Source organism: Culex pipiens, chromosome 1 (assembly GCF_016801865.2).
Source record: "Culex pipiens pallens isolate TS chromosome 1, TS_CPP_V2, whole genome shotgun sequence".
Taxonomy (NCBI): domain Eukaryota; kingdom Metazoa; phylum Arthropoda; class Insecta; order Diptera; family Culicidae; genus Culex; species Culex pipiens.
In genome coordinates this window covers 20,393,898-20,416,159 of record NC_068937.1, presented here as the reverse complement: position 1 = coordinate 20,416,159, position 22,262 = coordinate 20,393,898, and the positions used below count along the sequence as shown (strand labels likewise).

At 29.3% G+C, this 22,262-nt stretch overlaps 1 protein-coding gene across 5 annotated transcripts in view; it reads right to left on the bottom strand.

Annotated features, from left to right (window-relative positions):
- LOC120416935 (double-stranded RNA-specific editase Adar) overlaps window positions 1–22,262 on the bottom strand; it is a 110,122-nt gene that overhangs the window by 50,330 nt on the left and 37,530 nt on the right. The gene's annotated exons all lie outside the window — the stretch shown is intronic.

The following is a 22,262-nucleotide window of genomic DNA, read 5'->3' as shown; positions in this document are numbered from 1 at the left end:
GGACTGGCTGCGCTTGTGTTCGATTAGATTAGATTAGATTAGATTAGATTTTATGTTTTTATGTTTTTATGTTTTTATGTTTTTATGTTTTTATGTTTTTATGTTTTTATGTTTTTATGTTTTTATGTTTTTATGTTTTTATGTTTTTATGTTTTTATGTTTTTATGTTTTTATGTTTTTATGTTTTTATGTTTTTATGTTTTTATGTTTTTATGTTTTTATGTTTTTATGTTTTTATGTTTTTATGTTTTTATGTTTTTAATGTTTTTATGTTTTTATGTTTTTATGTTTTTATGTTTTTATGTTTTTATGTTTTTATGTTTTAATGTTTTAATGTTTTTATGTTTTAATGTTTTAATGTTTTAATGTTTTAATGTTTTAATGTTTTTATGTTTTTATGTTTTTATGTTTTTATGTTTTTATGTTTTTATGTTTTTATGTTTTTATGTTTTTATGTTTTTATGTTTTTATGTTTTTATGTTTTTATGTTTTTATGTTTTTATGTTTTTATGTTTTTATGTTTTTATGTTTTTATGTTTTTATGTTTTTATGTTTTTATGTTTTTATGTTTTTATGTTTTTATGTTTTTATGTTTTTATGTTTTTATGTTTTTATGTTTTTATGTTTTTATGTTTTTATGTTTTTATGTTTTTATGTTTTTATGTTTTTATGTTTTTATGTTTTTATGTTTTTATGTTTTTATGTTTTTATGTTTTTATGTTTTTATGTTTTTATGTTTTTATGTTTTTATGTTTTTATGTTTTTATGTTTTTATGTTTTTATGTTTTTATGTTTTTATGTTTTTATGTTTTTATGTTTTTATGTTTTTATGTTTTTATGTTTTTATGTTTTTATGTTTTTATGTTTTTATGTTTTTATGTTTTTATGTTTTTATGTTTTTATGTTTTTATGTTTTTATGTTTTTATGTTTTTATGTTTTTATGTTTTTATGTTTTTATGTTTTTATGTTTTTATGTTTTTATGTTTTTATGTTTTTATGTTTTTATGTTTTTATGTTTTTATGTTTTTATGTTTTTATGTTTTTATGTTTTTATGTTTTTATGTTTTTATGTTTTTATGTTTTACTGTTTTTATGTTTTAAATGATCAAATGTTTTAATTTTTTTAAATGTTTTAAATGTTTTAAATGTTTTAAATGTTTTAAATGTTTTAAATGTTTTAAATGTTTTAAATGTTTTAAATGTTTTAAATGTTTTAAATGTTTTAAATGTTTTAAATGTTTTAAATGTTTTAAATGTTTTAAATGTTTTAAATGTTTTAAATGTTTTAAATGTTTTAAATGTTTTAAATGTTTTAAATGTTTTAAATGTTTTAAATGTTTTAAATGTTTTAAATGTTTTAAATGTTTTAAATGTTTTAAATGTTTTAAATGTTTTAAATGTCTTAAATGATTTAAATGTTTTAAATGTTTTAAATGTTTTAAATGTTTTAAATGTTTTAAATGTTTTAAATGTTTTAAATGTTTTAAATGTTTTAAATATTTTAAATGTTTTAAATGTTTTAAATGTTTCAAATGTTTTAAATTGTTTCAATGTTTTAAATGCTTTAAATATTTAATATGTTTTCAAATTTTTAAAATGTTTTTGAGGATTTTCATTTTTCTCATTTTTCTCAACTTGAAATGATTTTTTTGTTTCGAATGTTTTTAATGGTTGGAATGTTCATATAAAGTTTTATTGTTTGAAATGTATGTTTCAAATATTTTTATTTTCCTATTTTTTTATTTCTCACAGTTTTATTTTTTTAAGGTTTATTTTAAAATAAATGTTTTATTTGTTGTGTGTTTTTTTTTTTGGTTTTTTATTTATTGTCCGATTGTCTTTCGAAAATCCATCCACAGAATTATTGGATTGATTCCAACATATTATTTCTTTAAAATAATATAATCTTAATTATGACTCAGTGGATCAAGTGGAAATATCACACAACAGTGTTGCCAGAATTTAAAAGTTTTCGTTCAACATAATAGCCTTTAAAAGAAAGACTGAGAAAGTCACAGCAAACGCTCTTAATTTTATTTCAACATGATTGATGAAAGGATTGACATTTAACTATGAGCCGATGTTTAAGGCAGGGTTGCCAGATCTTCATTTCTTTCCATAATTGATGAAAAAAACATTGGAAATTAAGTTTAATTTTTCAATTTTCAACAACCATTTCAAGTATCCGTAAATTGAAATTTTGATAGAAAATTTGCTTTGAAAAAGGTTTAAGGCGAAACGGGACGCCAGTTCGTGAACAACCTGAGTTGAAGTTAAATCAATTTCTGAACTCGACAGATTGCTTGCAATTTTCACATTTATCGTCTGCAACAAACAAAACTTGTCTAAGTTGCGGCATTGGAAAGGTGCTTCCAAAAACACGAATCGTGGTTTCAATATGGCGCTGCCAACCCGTTTCACCTTAATAAGCGCAGATGATCATCACAAATTAAAGTTTTAAAATTCATTGTTTCATTTTCAGTACTAGCCATGTTCCCCTACAAAAAAAAAACCGTTTCAAGAGCTTAGTGTTCAGGCATAACTACAGTCTCCGGTATGTATGTCCTTCTTTCTTCCTCCATAGCTCTGTTTAGTTCTGCGGTGTAGTTTTTCTTTTTATTTGTTTTTTTTTCCTTTTTCGAGCACAACCAACCAACGCCTAATAGACTCTAGTAGCGCTCCTCGAAGACTCGACTCTTTTTCTTTCGCAATTGTAGGAAGCGTTTCAATTTTCCTTGGAGTTTTCTCCCCCCAGCTTGTTCTTATTACTCTTCTCCCCTCAAGAGGGTGGGGGCGAAAACGTGCCCCACTATAAATAGATGATTTTTTATTTCCTCCTACACTGCCGCGCTCTAATGCTCCAATCGCTTTTCTAGTTTTTTTTTTCAGAAACGTGTCCTGATTTATTTTGACGAATTTCAACTGAATTTATTCGCCCTTTCCTTGAGGTTGAAATTTATCGCTTCTCTTTAGTTTGATCGCTAGAAGTAGAATTTGAAATTTATGACACCTGAAGCATTTTTGCTTTTTTTTTCTAAATAGAACGAAAATTAAGTTCCAAACAAATCAAGCAGCGTTCACTTCAGGTGTCAGCATTAATTAAAATGTTTTCGTGCCGCTGTTTGTTGCACTCTTTGTTGTCTGGTCTGTGCCCCAGCTTGAAATGTCAAAACAAAAAGAAAAATCTAAAAAGGGTTAGTTTTTTCCCCGCCGCCGCCACCGTTATTTATTGTGTTTCATTAAATTTCTAACACCTTCTTTCTAAGCATCGAGAGACCGGAAGTAGCAGGTCCTTGGCGCGTTCCGGATCGCATTTTTAATTTATTTACCCCCTCCCACTTCCTTCCTCGCTTGGCTAACTCGTGACAATTCAAGGACTGGCCAGGGAAGCCACCGAAAGCGATTTGTTTTTTTTTAAACCGTAATGAGGAGGGAGTTTGTTTGGCAGAGATTTTTTTTTAAATTAAAACAAAATTTGAAACGTCAAATTTCATACCTAATTCAAAATTTAAGGAAAACAAACTCTTCAGATTAAATTCAAATTGATAACAAAACCTTGACAGTTTCAAAATTTCTGTAAAAAAATAAAAAAGTTTAAAAATTGAATTGACGAGCCATGGTTTCAACATTTAAATGAAAAAAGTGTTTAAAATGCATTATACACCTGTCCAGTTGTTTTGCAATCATTAGTTTCCAAAATAGCTAAGTATTGACGAAAATTTTATTTTTCGCGAAAAAAAAGGTTTTGCGTTTCTGTGCATTGGAACTTCATAAAAATTAAAAATATTTTAATCCAGCCCAAACATGCTAAAAATGCATTTTAGATTGCAGAAAAATGCATTTTAGAATGTTTTCAGTTGATTTAACTTCTGTTTATATTGAAATTTTGAAGTTTTTTGAAAAAAAAAATATTTTTTTGCCCCGTGATTTTTCGTAAAAAATTTGAAAGGGGCGTCACTTTGAAAAATATTTACAACGGCCTTAATAAAAAGAAAAAAATATTTTAGGATGCATATTGCAAAACAGCTATGAAATGTTATTCTGATCGGTTACATTTAATCTCACTTCTATTTTCATTAAAAATTAGAGGTTATTTTAACCCTTTGCAACCCAACCCCGCTTCTAGACAGGCTTCGATCTAAAGAAATTAACCAAAAAATTTAACCAATTTTTGATCATTAAAAAGCATTGGAAAGAAAAAATCTTAAAATTATAGAAAATTTTAGGGTCGGAAGTGTGACTTTGCCAATGTTTTCCAAAATGTCATTTGGGCAGTAGAGGGTTAAAAAATGATATTTATAAAATTATTATTAGTGCAATTTTTTTAACGACCTTCAAGGATAGATCTATACTCAAAAAATATTTTAGAAACACGATTTTTTTTTAAAAAGACCATTGTTAAACCCATGACCATCTTAAAAAGAATGACAAAAAACCTACAAAAATATTACAAAAATCAAGATTACTGCGTTTTTCAAGGATGGAACATTCCTCAACATAATTTTAAGAAGTCCCGGGTGGAAAGTGAGTTGGTTGCGATAACTTCGAACTATCTTGGCTTGTTTATTTGCATCTTGTTGTAAACTCCTCGAGTTATGACGACTTTTGAAACCGACTGCGTATCATGGAAAGTATATTCCATGACCATACTGCATTATCTACAGTTGATATTGAGCTGTTAGTGGTAGTTTTTTTAGACTTAATTTAATTTTTTTCAAAAATTTTACCCGAACATCATGAAATGATTATTATGACTTTATTTCAAATTTATGCTGGACTTAGCAAAATTTGCAGTCACTGACAGAATTTTCAATTTCTGATACTTAGAATAATTTTCATGAGCTGATATTTTAAAGTTTGATTTTATTTATGCTGGACTTTGAAATTTTTGCGTATATTTTTTAATTCTTTACTTTTTACAGAAAAAGCATTTTTTGGGACTTAGAAAAATTTCGGGAGTTTGGAAACATGATAAATTATTTTGATGTTTATTTTTGCTTTGAACCAAAATTTCGGAAAAATCGACGAAATTACCGGAAATTTTTGTCCGATTTTTACAAAAACATCAGTTTGTTCCTAAAATAATGTCCCTAACAACACATCTTCATTGAAATTTTGAAATTCGAAAGTCGGTTTTTAATAATTATTGATATACCCCCTACAAAAATCGTTCCGGCACTTAGAAAATTTACGGGTTCCGTATCACGACAAGATTTTTGGTAGAATTTATTTGATTTTTTGGACTTAGCAAAATTTTGGCTTTTGGCCAGTAAAATATTTTCAACACTTAAAAAATTTTGGAGAGCAGGAAAATGAAAAAAAAAATTGGGACTTAGAAAATTTTTGGGAGTTTGGAAACATGATAAATTATTTTGATGTTTATTTTTGCCTTGAACCAAAATTTTGGAAAAATCGTCGAAATTACAGGAAATTTTCGTCCGATTTTTACAAAAACATCAGTTGGTTCCTAAAATAATGTCCCTAACAAAACGTCTTCATTGAAATTCTGAAATTCGAAAGTTGGTTTTTAATAATTATTGATATACCCCCTACAAAAATCGTTCCGGCACATAGAAAATTTACGGGATCAGTATCACGATAAGATTTTTGGTAGAATTTATTAGATTTTCAGGACTTTGCGAAATTTTTGCTCTCAGCCAGTTGAATATTTTTCAACATTTTGAAAAATTATTTTGATAAAAAAATAACTTACATATTTTTTTTAAGAATTCAGACTTTTTTTTAAAGAAGTGCTAAAGTTTGAATGAATGGAAAAACATAAAAAAATATTACAAGTTAGCAAGTTTTTAAAAATGTAAGTCTCTCAAAATAAGGAAATGAGATTACTTTGAATGTTACTACAATAAAATATTTTTCAGGAATGAAAATACCTTTACAAATATGTAGTTAGATAGTTTTGATACAAACGGTCTTGTTAGTAAGAAAATAAATCATACAAAAATATCTTCAAAGTCTGACATAGACCTTTTGACAATTCGACCTCACGTCTTTTGACCTTTTGTCACACATTAATTTTTTTACCCCTGATTTTTCGAAAAAAAAATCAACGGGGAGGGGAGCTAACACTTTAAATAAAATTTACAATGGCTTAATTCAGGCTTATAAAATATAAATTTAAAATCTAAATAAAATATTTTCAGCATATCGATGCCTCTGTGCTCTCTTGTTCTTAGCTTGCTGGTTTTCCTATCTTATTAGCATAAGAGAGCACAGAGGCATCGACATGTTGAAAAAAAAAAATCGAATTTTGATTCAAATTTGAAGGTTTTTTAAAGAATTTGGTGTAAAACAACTATTTTTTGACAAAAAAAATCTTCAGCTTTAATTTTCGTATTCTTCAACGATGAAAAATGTTCAATAAATTTTCTTAACATTTGAGGTTTTTTACAAAAAAAACAAAAAAGTATTCAAAAAAATTTAAATTTTTACAACATACCTTGTAAACATTTTAGTACTCAATATAAAAAATTATAATATACTGAAAATCAGAACAAAATATTGTCCAAGCGGCTTTAAAAAAATTGTAAAAAAGATTTTTTTTGTCAAACCATGAAAATTCATAGAGAAACGGTATTTTGTGCACATAAAAATTATAAATGTAAAACAAGTGTAAACCAAATTCATGTCGTTAAATATGTTTATATTTTTAATATGCTAAAACGTTGAAAATTCTAGAAGATGAATATTTTCCAGCAGAAGAGAATTTTCTGAAAATTTTAGCTTTTCTAAAAAATAAGTCATTAAAATTTGGATGTTTTGCATTAACACTCTAATATAGTGCAGATAAACATCGTTTGATGCCAATACTACAAATTATGATAATATGATTATTTTCAAATATACGGGTATTGGTAAATTTGTATCAGTTTAAAAGTACTGAAATATGTGAAAATTGGAACATTCCAAACCTTAATTAGAATGACCAAATCGTTACGAAGTGAGCCTTTTTTCCAAATATATGTTTTTTTTATTCTTTAATATGGTTTTAACTTGTTGGGTGCCTTCCCAAAGAAACCATTTCTTACAAAATTGGCAGCTGTCCATACAAAATTCTGTCAAAATTCAAAAATCTGCTCCTTTAGCTGATTCTTAAAATCATCATTTATTACTAAAAGTGATTTTGATTAATTATCTAATGTTAAAATAAATTTGCAATCAAAAAGTATTTGAAATATTGATGAAGTGCACCGTTTTTAAGTTACTTTTTTAAGGTTACTACAGCGAAAAATCAAAGCAATCTATTTGAAAGGAATGAAAAAATTATTGACAGCTGGAGAAATATTGGCATCGAGAAGATCGACAGCCAGAGTGTCCACTGTATATAAATTCGCAGTTTTTCACTTTTAATTTTATTTATTTTTTTCGTTTTTTTTATTTATTTTTTTAAAGTAGTATTTTCAAAAAGCTAAGAATATTCTCTATAACTCTATAGGGGAAATCTACCCATTTTAATCCTAATAAGCGGTCGTGTATGAATGATGCTGGATAATCTAGAGTCTCCCTTGAATTTTACTAAAACCAAGTACACCAACGAGTAGAGCAAGTTTTTGTGAACATTTCTGTTTATTTTCACTTTCACTAAAAGTTATTCTATTTCTTTACCAAGCATTTAACAAAAAAAAAATTCCCAAGGGTATTCTAATCGAGGCGAATGCATTGGGCCACGCCCATTTTTCTAATATCGGCTTAGTTCTTTTTTCTTCCAACACTCTGTCGAGTGTTGCCATTTGCGCTGACATTTCAAACGAACACTCACGAAAAGTGGCATTTATAGGGAAAGTTTCCTGGCATCGCTGGCTGTGCTGCTGGTGGTGTTGACGGCCAGCCTTTGTTCTTTTTTGCCTTCGTCTCTCGCTCGGTTTTCTTCAGCCTTCGAGTGGAATGCAAAGTGAAAATTGAAACGTCAAACGACTTGGCGCGTTTGTTTTTTTGATGGCGCTTGCTAATTTATTACATTTTTCGGGATTATTCTTCAAGTGAGTGCCTTACTAATGATCAAAAGAACATGTTGCCGGTAGTTGGAAGCAATTTCATATCTTAAGCGCCGTGAAAAAGTAAGCGAAAGTGAAAAGTTAATTTTGGCGATATTCATTAAGCGTTTGAGGGATTCTCGTGTGTGTCACTGTGTGTGCCAACAAAATGATGAGAAGTGGTCTCGCAAAATACAAATTATGATCAAAAGTGCATTAAATGTGATCTTTTTGGCCAGTAAGTGGCATACATTTGCGTGCTTACTCGAGGCGGTGCTGTTGCTGGTAAGTTTATAGCCCAAATAGTATTTTTGGAGCTTTAATCGAGCATCAAACTCTCCATATGACGAAGATAGGTGTTTGATTGGAAAGGGTAGATTTCCCCTATCTCTATATCTATCACCGATATCTTTGAGAACAAATTGTCCGATTTTCGATGCTTAAAAACTAAAATTAAGCTTGAAATTTATAAATTAAGAATAACTTTTTGAAAGAGCTAAAGTTTATTTTTGAAATTTTCAAATGATGGGCTTAATTAGTTGCCAAAAGAAGCTTTTTTTTACTTCTGCAACGATTTTTCAGTGGACCAAATTTATGTTGTGTGCGTTTGGTCAAATTAACCGCTTTCTTAATTAATTAGACTTCGAATATAAAAATAACGTCAAGATGAGTTTGGAAAAGTTTAACCTTGCGATACATTTTGAGAAGAGTACGGAAAAGTCGAAATTTTCAGAACTCAAATTAGTGCTTCAATGAACTTTTCAAATCTCTTTATTTCGGGTGATGAAAAGTAGGTCGTTTTGTCACTCCAAAAGGGCAGGAAAAGATATTAGTTTCACAACGAAATTGCAAAAAATATTAAAAAAAAAAATCAACAATGATTTCAAATTCACCTCAATGCACGGTGTTTAGTTAGATTTTTTCCCCTGCGTGGGATCAGTTCTTTAGTTCTGCTTTATTGTTCCCATTTTTAATTAAAATTTAAGCACACGTAAGTAAAACGCCCCATTCCAGGTGGTGGTCGTCGCTGTTTCTTTTTTCTCTCCATATCAATCAAAACTTTTACCCATCAAATCACAAAACTAACCCGGAAAAATAACAGCAAACTCTGTCGGGTGTTGCACCCGAGGACCGTTTTTTTTTGTTGCTTTCGACGTTTTGTTTTGTTTTGTCGAGTAGAGTTGGATAAAGTTTTGCCCCCTTTACATCTGAATGAAATTTACAAAAAATATTGTATCATAATTCAAAAACTCTTACACCCTGTTAGGTGAATCAACTTGACACTTTTCCTTCGCTGTCATCGTCGTCGGGACAACAATTCTAAGTATTTCTTCCGTGTTTTTTTCTGTTCCTCCTTCAGATAGAGAAAATGACAGAAGGGACGCGCGCCGTTGTCACACTACTGCGCGATACTATGCCGTTATTGTTTTAGTGAAACTCACTTTTCAGGGGAAAACAGGGACGGGAAGCGAGGTGGTAACCGACTCTATTTGCACGCGCGCGCCTTTTCACACTTTATTAGTTGTTTTTTTTTTTCGTTCGAGTTCTAGTTGGGTTTGTTTTTGTTTTGAAATGTGTCAACACTGTGTCAGGTTTCGGGAGGGCGGAAAATTTGTTTATTGATCTAATTTAGAAGCTCGGTGGGTGGAATAATCGCTTGGGAGACCCCCTCCGGTCCCACCCTAACCCAACAATAAAATAAAACAAAGGCACGATTAAAGTGACAGGCTGTGTTCGCAGTTTCTGACTGGTTTGATTGGTTGATTTTTGCGTAATTGTTTATTCCAAAAATAAACATTTTAGGTCAATTCAATCACTGCGTTGGAACTGCTCCCATTTTTTTATTGAAGCCATTTTTTAACACAAAATCATACTTTTGCATTTATGTTTAATTACATAAAACGTAAACGAATTGTTAACAAAAAATCATGTTACTTTAAGTGTCTAGAAGCAAATCGTGTAACAGGACAGTTTTTGGTTGATCTAGACTAAATTGACTCTCCTGAATACAATCTGCCGTTTAATTTTCCCAATTCTCAAAGGGAATCGATTTATTGAAGATGGCGTTCAATATGGCGACTAAATGGAAAAACCACCGTAAAAGGACTTTTAATTTCAATCAACTACTCAAATTTAAATGACCCACCTAGAATACTCCAAAGTACTCAGGGAATGTGTCATCCAAGATGGCATCCAGAAAATTCCAACATTCTAGCTTTGCCATATTGGCCGCCATCTTGGATTGCACATTCCCTGAGTACTTTGGAGTATTCTAGGGGATTAAAATTCGAGTTCAGCAACCCCAAATAAGTTAAATTTTTGTAATTGATTGAAATTAAAAATCCCTTTATGGTGGTTTTTTTTTCATTCAGTCACCATATTGGAAGCCATCTTGAATATCTCGGTTCCCGTCGAGAATCGAGAATTTAGTCTATATCTATGCAAAACTGACCTGTTACACAGTTTGCTTCATGCATCGCCTTTTTTGGGTTTTGTGCCTTGACTAACAGTCAAATAAGTAAACAAATATTAATTTATGAGAAATACCCTACGAAATCTGCCGATTTCGATAATATTTTTGTATTTTTTTATTTGGCTCAAACTTTATGAGGACCTTCCCTTTGGCCAAAGAAGCCGTTTTGTGTCATTGGTTCACCAATGCAAGGCTCCATAAAATTGAGGTTTAAAAAAATGGTACGTAAATATTCGAAAATTAGTGACTTTTGAAGAAATTATCTGAACGATTTGATGTCTTCGGCAAAGTTGGAGGTATTGATGAGGACTATTCAAAAAAGGTAAACGGAAAAATGCAGTTTTTAATTAAATTAACTTTTTTTTTTTTTAAATTATTTCCCAAAATTTATATGATTTAATTTTTTTAAAATACCGTAACCCGTAAGCCGCAAGCCGAGTTATATTTTTTGAAAAAAGGTACATTTTGAGAAAAAATATCAGTCAAGAAAAAAATTTAACTGAAAAATTTCCGTTTTTCGAAAAAATAATTGTCCATTTCTGGAATGAAACGAAATGAAAAAATGATTGTCCATTTCTGAAAAAAAATCAAAAAGTTCAGAAAATTTCCAATAAAACTGCTTATGAGACATTGACGGGGTGACCACTAAAATCCCATTTAAAAATTTCCAAATTTTTCTGGACTTTTCTAGAACCAGAAAATAACAGTCATTTCTTGTCTAAAGAATGATTAAAATCAATTTTAAAAATAGCTAAAATCAAGCAAAAAACTAACTTTAATTAAATTTACAAAATCTAATAACGACAATCGAAGTAAAAACAGAAACAGAACAATAGATTTCTTAAAACATTACTTCGAAAAAGGATTAGGGTCATTCCAGGACAACTAAGTACACTTTTGGACTTGACCTTCACCGATTTGGACCAAACTTGGAGGGAACGTACATGTATCGATAATTATCAGAAATTCCAAGTTTGGAGCTGATTGGACCATCCCTCTATTTTTGGCACTGCCCTCATTTTTGACGATTTTCTAAAAAAAACTTTTTTTTCTTTTAATCATAACTTTGCAAATATTTGAGCAAAAGACTTACTACAGGTTACATTTTATAGAAAATTGTCCAAGAAATTCGATAAAAATAAAATTGTAACCTTAAATGCCCCCTAATATTTTATTTTAACGTTTTAAGTTTAAAAATTCACTTTTGACCAATTCCTTATATTTTTTTTATTTTAGCACCATCGTGTTTCCCGGACAATTTTACATAATAATCAATGTAGACCTCAAACTAATATGAACTATTGGCGAGAAACAGCGATTTTACTGAAAAAAGTTTGAACTAGAAATTTAACAAAACGTATAATTACAATGTTCTTTTTGTTAATTTGACAAACATATTTTTTGTAAACTGAAATTCAACTCTTAATGTTAGAGGATGGCAAAGATTTGTTTTCCTTTTATCAAATATGCATTAAACATGATTACAGATTTCATTCCTTCAAAAGAATTCAAAATATCTAGTATTCCTTTAAAAACATGTTGATACGAAATTCCCTTATATTTTCGAATAAGACTCCATGTTTACCACTCATTTTATGTGAAATGTTTTAAGAGACAAATTCTTCAAACTTATTTGTAATGACTTAAACAAAAATTTCTGGATATTTCTTTGCAGTTTGAATTTCATATTTTTTTCATATTTTCAATACGTCAAAAAGTTTCAAAATCAAGCTTTATCTATAATTATTTACCCAAAATTAAAATATGTTTCAAATTAGTTTAAAAGAATGTACTTATAACCATTAAAATTTCATCCATTCAAATGATTTATTTTGCATGGAAATTGTCTACGAGGGGGGATTGAGGGTCTGAGATTTCAAAAATGTGTCCATGTGGTTTATAAAAAGTCCCTAATGGTGAAAAAAGTAAAAAAATCTCGATTTTGCCCTGGGGGTTAGGGGTTTAAGTTAAATGTTAACTTTTAAATATATAAAAAAAATTGCATCACTTTTAAAATAACGGAAAAACCTTACATTTAAAGTCAAGTGCTAAAGTCAAATTGGGTGAAAACAATTTTAAATTGTACATATTATTGCAAAATTATTTAAGTTAAAAAATAATTTCTAAGCAAGTCCAAACTTTTCCTGACTTTTTGACCAAAAATCACAAGTTTCCGACTTTTTCCCGCTTTTTCACGGATTTTGACGAATTCTCGACTTTTTCCGACTTGAGTGGCAACCCTGCCTTGCAGAAAAAAAGCGAATAAAAAACTAGACAAGGAAATTTAAGTTTTTAAAGTCTTATCCAAACTAATGGTCCAATTTTCAAAGTTGAAAGATGAAATATTTGTGATAGTTTGTAAACTTATCGAAAAAAAAAATGGAATCAAAATTAACATTTTAAAAGGCCAAACATTCAATATAACGCCCATTTGAAATGTTAATTATAACTATTTTTCTGATTTTTGATGTTTATACGAACATAATAATCTAATCTTATCTAGAGGAAAGTGGGGCAAGTGTAACAAGCTAAGGAAATGCTCGTTATAACCCATTAAAAAGGTAAAAAAAATCTGTCGGATTTTATTATAATCATCTTTTTCTAGGTCTTGACTAAGACTTTGTAAGAAACAGTTTTTAAAAAATCCAGTTTTTAATGTAAAAAATTGATTTTAAAATTTTTGATTTTCCGTACGTTCTACTCAACTAGTGGGGCAAGAGGAACAATGCATGAAAAAACATGTTAATTTGCTAACAATTGAACTGTTATCACTTAGATACATCAGATTAGAATGTATTTGAAAGGTTTCTTCCATTTTTAGATTAAATAATAATATTTTACTAAGATTTTTATCGTTTTTACGGAAAAAATATCACTTAGATGACAAATAGTAAATTTTCATAATATCACTTTATTTTGTATGAAATTTTTTTTAAATTGTTTATCAATTTTTAAGTACTATCAAGTATTTATTTCCCAATAAAATATGTTGTTGCAGCAATTCGTATTTTTTTCCATACTAAAAATCCATATGGTACACTTGCCCCACCTGAACAAGATTTTTTAAAAGCTCTCAACAAAAATAACCAAAAGTTAAATCATACTTCGTAATAGGTGCATGTCATTGGTAGGGACACTACTGATCTAGGAAAAATAGCATTTTGATAAAATGAGCCTTAAAACGAACCCTAAGCCTTATTTTGCACTTTCCAAATATTATAAGAAAACAAAGGTTTTGAAAAAACTTCACTAAGTCTTATGAACAGTGGCGTTTACGTCGTTTTGGCGGTTATGTGGTAGTAGAATCAGCTAATTGCATTGCTAGCAACAATTCCTCATACTGGAAATAATCAAAATTGTAAAAATTACTGCCGTACGAGCAATTGTTCCTCTTGCCCCATATGGTCGTTTTGCCCCACCTTCCCCTACATCCGACACCACTGGAAAATGTGAACGGACTCACATTTCACTGAATCAACAGAAGAAGAAGGATGCGTGGACATACCGTGCAAAACGCTCCATGTTATTTAATTTTAGTGCATCGTGATATATTTTTTAATTATTTTAAACATTCTTAAAACAACATTCTACGCATCCTAAAATTTGCTACTTTCCCCTAACAAACCCCACCTTCTGTGTCCTTAAAGTATTAGTCTTGTGCTCTAACCAAAGAAACTTCCTTCCCACCCTCTCCCACCGCCCAGTTTCACTATTCTTTAAATACCCCCCGCGCCGCCGGAAACCCCGGCAAGCATTGTTAGTGTGTTCAAGGAGAAGAGAAAAGGGGGGTTTCCCTGACTCTCCCGACTGGTTAGCTGTAAAGTGTCAGACTGGGGTGCCAGGCGTGATTTCGCAATTCAGAAAAGATTTTACCTCGGAAGCAAGTCGGCGGGGAGCCATCAACAGTCTCCCCCCCCCCACCCCCTAGCCCAGGATGCCGGGAAGGTGGCGGTGACTTTCCGTTTTTTGCGCTTGTGAAAAGGAGTCACATCTTAAGGAGAGAGAGAGTACACGCAAAATTGGAAAAGGGATTTTCTTAGAAAATTCAATTTACAGAAAAATTTGCAAAAATTGGACAGCGATATTTCGAACTGATATTTTTTTTCTGAAAATTTGTATTAAAATCAATTTTAAAGTGTAGTCCAAGCAGAAAACTTCAACAACTAACACTTGTCCAGCTTCTTGCGCACAACCAAACTGCATTTGTGCACTCCTAGTTTGTTCATTCGCCTGGTTTTTTTTTCTTGTTCAAGCTTGAGCACTTGGTAATTAAAAGTGGGTGCTGACCTTAAAGGGGGGGAGGGGCCAGAACAAAGTGTACACTTCCAGCACCACCCATCATCGGTTCTGTTCAAGGAGAGAGGTTTCCTTTTGATCAAAGCAACCACGTAAGCAGTTCCATGTGTACGCAAGTTAACCTCAATGGTGAGTCCTTTGAAGTAAAGAACGTCTTTTGGTAGTAAGAGTTCATGACAAACAATGCATTTGAATCAATTGAAGCATGTATTTTCTACGATTGTTCTTAAATCAAACTCAAAGGACTCATCTTAATTTGAATTGAGTTTAGGTAAATTGCATTAAAAAATTTTAAATCAACAAAATCTGACGTCTAACCACAGAGAACAAACAAATTATCTGTCAATTTGAAGAATCGGGAACTTACCACGCAAATTTTAAAATTTATGGCACGGGGAGAGGGCACCGAATACCTATATTTACACTTAGATTTTTTTTTGCGCCCGCCTTGGGATTCGAACCGGCGACCTTTGGATTGTGAGTCCAGTGCGCGGTCCAATTGATCCATACAGGCAGACAAATTATGAGCTGAAGTTGGCAAAAAAAGAGAAATATTAGGTAAAATTGGCAAAAAAAATGGCTAAAATTGGCGAAAAGAGTTAAAATTGGCAGAAAAAACTGACTAAAAAAAAGCTAAAATGAACAAGAAAATGGCAAGCATAGGCAAAAATTTAGCTGATTTTTGCCTGTGTTTGCCATTTTTCTTGCAAATTTTAGCTTATTTTAGTCAGTTTTTTTTGCCAATTTTAACCCTTTTTTGCCAATTTTGCCAATTTTTTAGACTGAAATTGGCAAAAAATGGCAAAAATTGGCAAAAATTGCTGAAGTTGGCAAAAAAAAGGAAAGTTGGCTAAAATTGACAAAAATTGCTAAAATCAGCTAAAATTGGCAAAAAAAATGACAAACATGGGCAAAAATGGATAAAATTGGCTGAACCGGCAAAAATTGGATAACATTAGCTAAAATTATCTAAAATTAGCTAAAATTGCCTCAAATTGGCAAAAAAGGTTAAAATTGGCATAAAAAACTGACTAAAAGCATAGGCAAAAATTGAGCTGATTTTTGCCTGTGTTTGCCATTTTTCTTGCAAATTTTAGCTTATTTTAGTCAGTTTTTTTTGCCAATTTTAACCCTTTTTGCCAATTTTGCCAATCTTGCCAATTTTTTTAGACTGAAATTGGCAAAAAATGGCTAAAATAGGCAAAAAAATCTAAAGTTGGCATAAAAGGGAAAGTTGGCTTAAAATTGACAAAAAATTGCTAAAATCAGCTAAAGTTGGCAAACAAATTACATTCGTTGGCAAAAATGGATAAAATTGGCTGAACCGGCAAAAATTGGCTAACATTAGCTAAAATTATCTAAAATTAGCTAAAATTGCCTCAAATTGGCAAAAAGGGTTGAAATCGGCAAAAAAAAAACTGACTAAAAGCATAGGCAAAAATTTAGCTGATTTTTGCCTGTGTTTGGCATTTTTCTTGCAAATTTTAGCTTATTTTAGTCAGTTTTTTTTTTTGCCAATTTTGCCAATTTTTTTAGACTGAAATTGGCAAAAATGGCTAAAATAGACAAAAAAAATCTGAAGTTGGCATAAAAGGGAAAGTTGGCTTAAAATTGACAAAACATTGCTAAAATCAGCTAAAGTTGGCAAAAAAATGAAATTGGATAAAATTGGTTGAACCGGCAAAAATTGGCTGACATTAGCGAAAATTATCTAAAATTAGCTAAAATTGCCTCAAATTGGCAAAATGGGTTAAAATTGGCAAAAAAAAAACTGACTAAAATAAGCTAAAATTAACAGGAAAAATGGCTAACATAGGCAAAAATTTAGCTGATTTTTGCCTGTGTTTGTAATTTTTCTTGCAAATTTTAGCTTATTTTAGTCATTTTTTTTGCCAATTTTGACGATTTTTTTAGACTCAAATTGGCAAAAAATGCTGAAGTTGGCAAAAAAAGGGAAAGTTGTCAAAAATTTACAAAAAATTGCTAAAATCAGCTAAAATTGGCAAAAAATTGATAAAATTGGATGAACCGGCAAAAATAGGCTAAAATTAGCTAAATTTATATAAAATTAGCTAAAATTGCCTCAAAATTGGCAAAAAATGGCAACAAAATAAAATTTACAAAAAAAATGCTAAAATCAGCTGAAAGTGGCAAAAAAAAAACTACAAACATTAGAAAAATAAATGTTAAAATTGACAAAAAAAAAGACAATAATCTAAAATTAGCTTAAATTGGCTCAAGCTGGCAAAAAAATTGCTAAAATTGGCAAAAATGAATAAAAAATTGCTAAAACTGACAAAAAATGGCAAAAATTGGCTTAAGTTGGCAAAAATTAGCTAAAATTATCTAAAATTAGCTTAAATTGGCAAAAATATCTAAAATTAGCTTAAATTGGCTCAAGTTGGCATAAAATGCTAAAATTGGCAAAAATAAGCAAACAATTGCTAAAATTGACAAAAAAAATGGCAAAAATTGGCTAAAATTAGCTAAATTTATATAAAATTAGCTAAAATTGCCTTAAATTGGCAAAAAATGGCAGCAAAGAATAAATTGGCTAAAATTTACAAAAAAATTGCTAAAATCAGCTGAAATTGGCAAAAAATGACAAACATTAGAAAAAAATTGTTAAAATTGGCTAAAATTGGCTAGACTGGCTAAAATCGGCTAAAACTGCAAAATATTGGCAAAAATAATCTAAAATTAGCTTAAACGTCACAAGCTGGCAAAAAAATGCTAAAATTGGCAAAAATGAACAAAAAATGGCAAAAATTGGCTTAAGTTGGCAAAAATTAGCTAAAATTATCTCAAATTAGCTTAAATTGGCAAAAAATATCTAAAATTAGCTTAAATTGCCTCAAGTTGGCAAAAAATGCTAAAATTGGCAAAAATAAGCAAAAAATTGCTAAAATTGACAAAAAAAAATGGCAAAAATTGGCTGAAGTTGCCAAAAATGTGCTAACATTATCTAAAACAAGCTAAAATTGCCCCAAAATTGGCAAACATTTGCAAAAATAATGGCCAACATTGGCAGCAAAAAAAGGCTAAAATTGGCAAAAATAAGCTTTTATTTCAGCAACGTGAGTAAAGCTTTTATAGCAAACCAAATATTCTTTCAATTGATTTGAGGAGCATCACTGTCACATGGTGGTTTAAAATGACTTTTACGTGTACTCATTCTTATGAATAACAATTTTATGTGAACACCAATGTTTCACAACAACAAAAAACAAAGTTTGTATCAGTCCTTTCACCCATTACACTTTTATGCTGCTCCTGTGCGCACTAAAGCATTGCAATTTATGCTTATTGGACGACGAGCCTCGTCCTCTGGTTGGGCAAATTAAGTTTCCGAGCAAACTTATGTCCTACAACCTTCACGAAACGGGGATATGGCCAACACACCCAGAGCAGGTGCACACTGCTGTACTGGCACAACTTCATTGAAGAACCAACTCCGATTACTTATTTAGCATCATTAAACAAAACAACGACGAGGAAAGAAGCGCAAAAACTAAGTTTCAAAGTGAAGCAAAAAAGTGGACCCCAAGGAACGACGACCTGGCGCATAGTCTGGCATTTTCCGGCGCTCGGAGAACCGGCTTGGAGTCCAAGGAAGAGAAAAACTCCGCAGGGGAAATCGAACCTCAGGGTCTAGCCGGGTGTCGCATGAAGAACCAGTTAGAAAGGAAGGAAGGATCCTCCTGGGAAAGGAGGAGGGGGGGGGGCATTGCTGACGACCAACGACGACGAAGAGCATGTGTGGTTATGTTTATGTTAGAGTAGATTTTTGTGTACAAAAGAAGCGACAGCAACGCGAAAGGATGGACGGGTTGTGTGAACTTGGTACGGTTACAGACCAAAAAAGAAGGGGGTTTAATGAGGTAAAGTGAGCATCAATGAATGAGTTATGAAACTTCTTACTTTTCCTGTCATTCCAGGATGTCGAAAGGGCCAACTTTACAACGCAAAAAATAACAGAACTAGAAAATACTTTTCAGCATCCATTTGAGTGCGGAAAAGTTCAAATTTTCAGCACTTGTATCGAAAAGTTATCATTTTCGATACTTCTTTTGACATTCATGACATTCTCTTTTTTGTAACTTGTAACTTTTTGATAAAAGTACTGAAAAGTTGAACTTTTCAGCACAGTTTTATGATGATTTTATGTTTACGATTTTTCTAAAAAAAGAAGATACATAAATAATGATGATAAATTCTTACAAAAACCTAACGACTGCATAAGTCACTGCTTCTGAGCTATTGGTACTCACTGACTTTCCTGAAGTGATATTAATTACGTGACATATGCGACTTCATGGAATTGCATAAATTAATCTTCAGCACGAGAAAATACTTGCGCGCTCGTTTTCGCATTAAGTAGGAAGAAGGAAATAACTTCCTCTCTCTCTCTCTCTGAGGCCACCAGCCAGGACTATTGCGCACACAATATGTCTCCAACTAAATGAAACATTCCATCAAAGTGGAAAAATATGCTCAAGGAGGTCCACTTTACCCCACTCTCCTCCCCTCCAACTAACAAACCACCAAGGCTATAGAGCTAGTGTCGTCCTCTGGTAGTCCGTCCAACCTGCCATCAAGCGGGAACTACACTCGATGGTCGTCGTCCCCTTTGGGTCCTGACTTTACGGGGGGAGGGTAGAGACTAATGGGGCTATAATGTGTGGCAGTTGCCATTTTTTGTGTTGTCTTTCGACAAACCCCAAACACAACTCGGATTTTGCACAGCAGCGGGAAGGAAAAAGGTGCTCCCGTACGACACCCGGATTGATTCTCTGGAAAAGTGACACAATTTAAAATTGATTGAATTTCAAATACTTGAAATATAAAAAATACTTTAAATTCTCAAAATACTCAGAAATATTTGAAATACTCGAAACACTTAAAATAATTAATACTTAAAATAATGAAAAACTTGAAATACTTGAAATACTTTAAAAACTTGAATTATTAGAAATAATTGAAATAATTCAAATATTAAAAATATTTGAAATACTTGAAAAACTTGAAAAACTTGAAATATTAGATATACTTGAAATATGAGAAATGTTTAAAATATTAGAAATACTGGAAATATTAGAAATTATTCTAGATTCTTAATATATAAGAAATACTTTAAAACTTGAATTCTTAATATTCTTGAAATTGTTTAAAATCTTGAAAGACTTGCAAAACTGTAAGTTCTTGAAATACTTGAAACATAAAAATACCTAAAATAATTGAAAAATTTAAATTACTTGAAATATGAAAAATAGTTCAAATATTAGAAACCCTTGAAATGCTTGAAAAACTAGAAATTAAAAATACTTTAATTATAAAAAAACACAATTAAAATATTTGAAATTCTCAAAATAATCTAAAAACTTGAAATATTTCATTAAAAGAAATACTCGAAATATTATAAATATCTAAAATATAAGAAATACTTAAAATACTTAGAATATTATTAGAAATTATTTTCAAAACATGAAATGTTAGAAATACTTGAAAAAAGTGAAATTCTCCAAATACTTGAAATATTAAAAATACTTTAGATATGTATGAAAATAATACTTAACATACTTGAAAATCTCACAAAATAAGAAAAACTAGCAATATTTTATTTATAGAAATACTCGTTATGAAATATTAGAAATACTTGAAATATCAGAAATTAAATCATAGATACATAAAATATAAGGAATACTTTAAAACTTGAATTCTTAATATTCTTGAAATTGTTTAAAATCTTGAAAGACTTGCAAAACTGTAAGTTCTTGAAATACTTGAAACAAAAAAATACCTAAAATAATAAAAAAAAAATTACTTGTAATATGAGAATAAAGCTCAAATATAAGAAACCCTTAAAACCTTTGCTTGAAAAACTAGAAATTAAAAATTCTTTAAATATAAAAAAAAAACAATTAAAATACTTGAAATTCTCAAAATAATCTAAAAACTTGAAATATTTCATTAAAGAAATACTCGGAATATTTTAAATACTTGAAATATTAGAAATACCTAAAATATAAGAAATACTTAAAATACTTAGAATATAATTAGAAATTATTTTAAAAAAATGAAATATTAGAAATACTAGATAAGAGTGAAATTCTCCAAATACTTGAAATATTAAAAGTACTTTAGATATGTATAAAAATCATACTTAACATACTTGAAAATCTCACAAAACAAGAAAAACTAGCAATATTTTATTAATAGAAATACTCGTCATACTTTAAATACTTAAAATATTAGAAAAACACGAAATATTAGAATTACTTGAAATATTAGATAAACTTGAAACATAAGAAATACTTAAAATACTTAAAATACTTCAAGTATTTCTCGAAGTATGAGATATACTCAAAATACATGAAATATTAGAAATACTTGTAAAAAAGTTTTAATTCTTGAAATACTTGAAATTCTTAAAATTCTTAAAAGTCTTGAAATTCATAAAATTCTTAAATTTCTGGCAGTTCTTGCAATTTTTTAAATTCTTGAAATTCTTGTAATTCTTGAAATTAAACATTTTTTTAAATTTTTAAAATTCTTAAAATTCTTGAAATATTTAAAATTCTTAAAATTCTTAAAATTCTTGAAATACTAAAAATTCTTAAAATTTTTGAAATTCTTGAAATTTTTGAAATTCTTGAAATTTTTGAAATTCTTAAAATTCTTGAAATTCTTAAAATTCTTAAAATTCTTGAAATTCTTAAAATTCTTGAAAGTCTTGAAATTTTTGAAATTCTTGAAATTCTTCGAATTCTTGAAACTCTTGGAATTCTTTAAAATTCTTGGAATTCTTAAAATTCTTGGAATTCTTAAAATTCTTAAAATTCTTAAAATTCTTAAAATTCTTAAAATTCTTAAAATTCTTAAAATTCTTAAAATTCTTAAAATTCTTAAAATTCTTAAAATTCTTAAAATTCTTAAAATTCTTAAAATTCTTAAAATTCTTAAAATTCTTAAAATTCTTAAAATTCTTAAAATTCTTAAAATTCTTAAAATTCTTAAAATTCTTAAAATTCTTAAAATTCTTAAAATTCTTAAAATTCTTAAAATTCTTAAAATTCTTAAAATTCTTAAAATTCTTAAAATTCTTAAAATTCTTAAAATTCTTAAAATTCTTAAAATTCTTAAAATTTTTAAAATTCTTAAAATTCTTAAAATTCTTAAAATTCTTAAAATTCTTAAAATTCTTAAAATTCTTAAAATTCTTAAAATTCTTGAAATTCTTGAAATTCTTGAAATTCTTGAAATTCTTGTTATTCTTGAAATTCTTAAAATTCTTAAAATTCTTGAAATTCTTGAAATTCTTGAAATTCTTGAAATTTTTGAAATTCTTGAAATTCATGAAATTTTTGAAATTCTTGAAATGCTTGAAATTCTTGAAATTCTTAAAATTCTTAAAACTCTTAAAATTCTTAAAATTCTTAAAATTCTTAAAATTCTTAAAATTCTTAAAATTCTTAAAATTCTTAAAATTCTTGAAATTGTT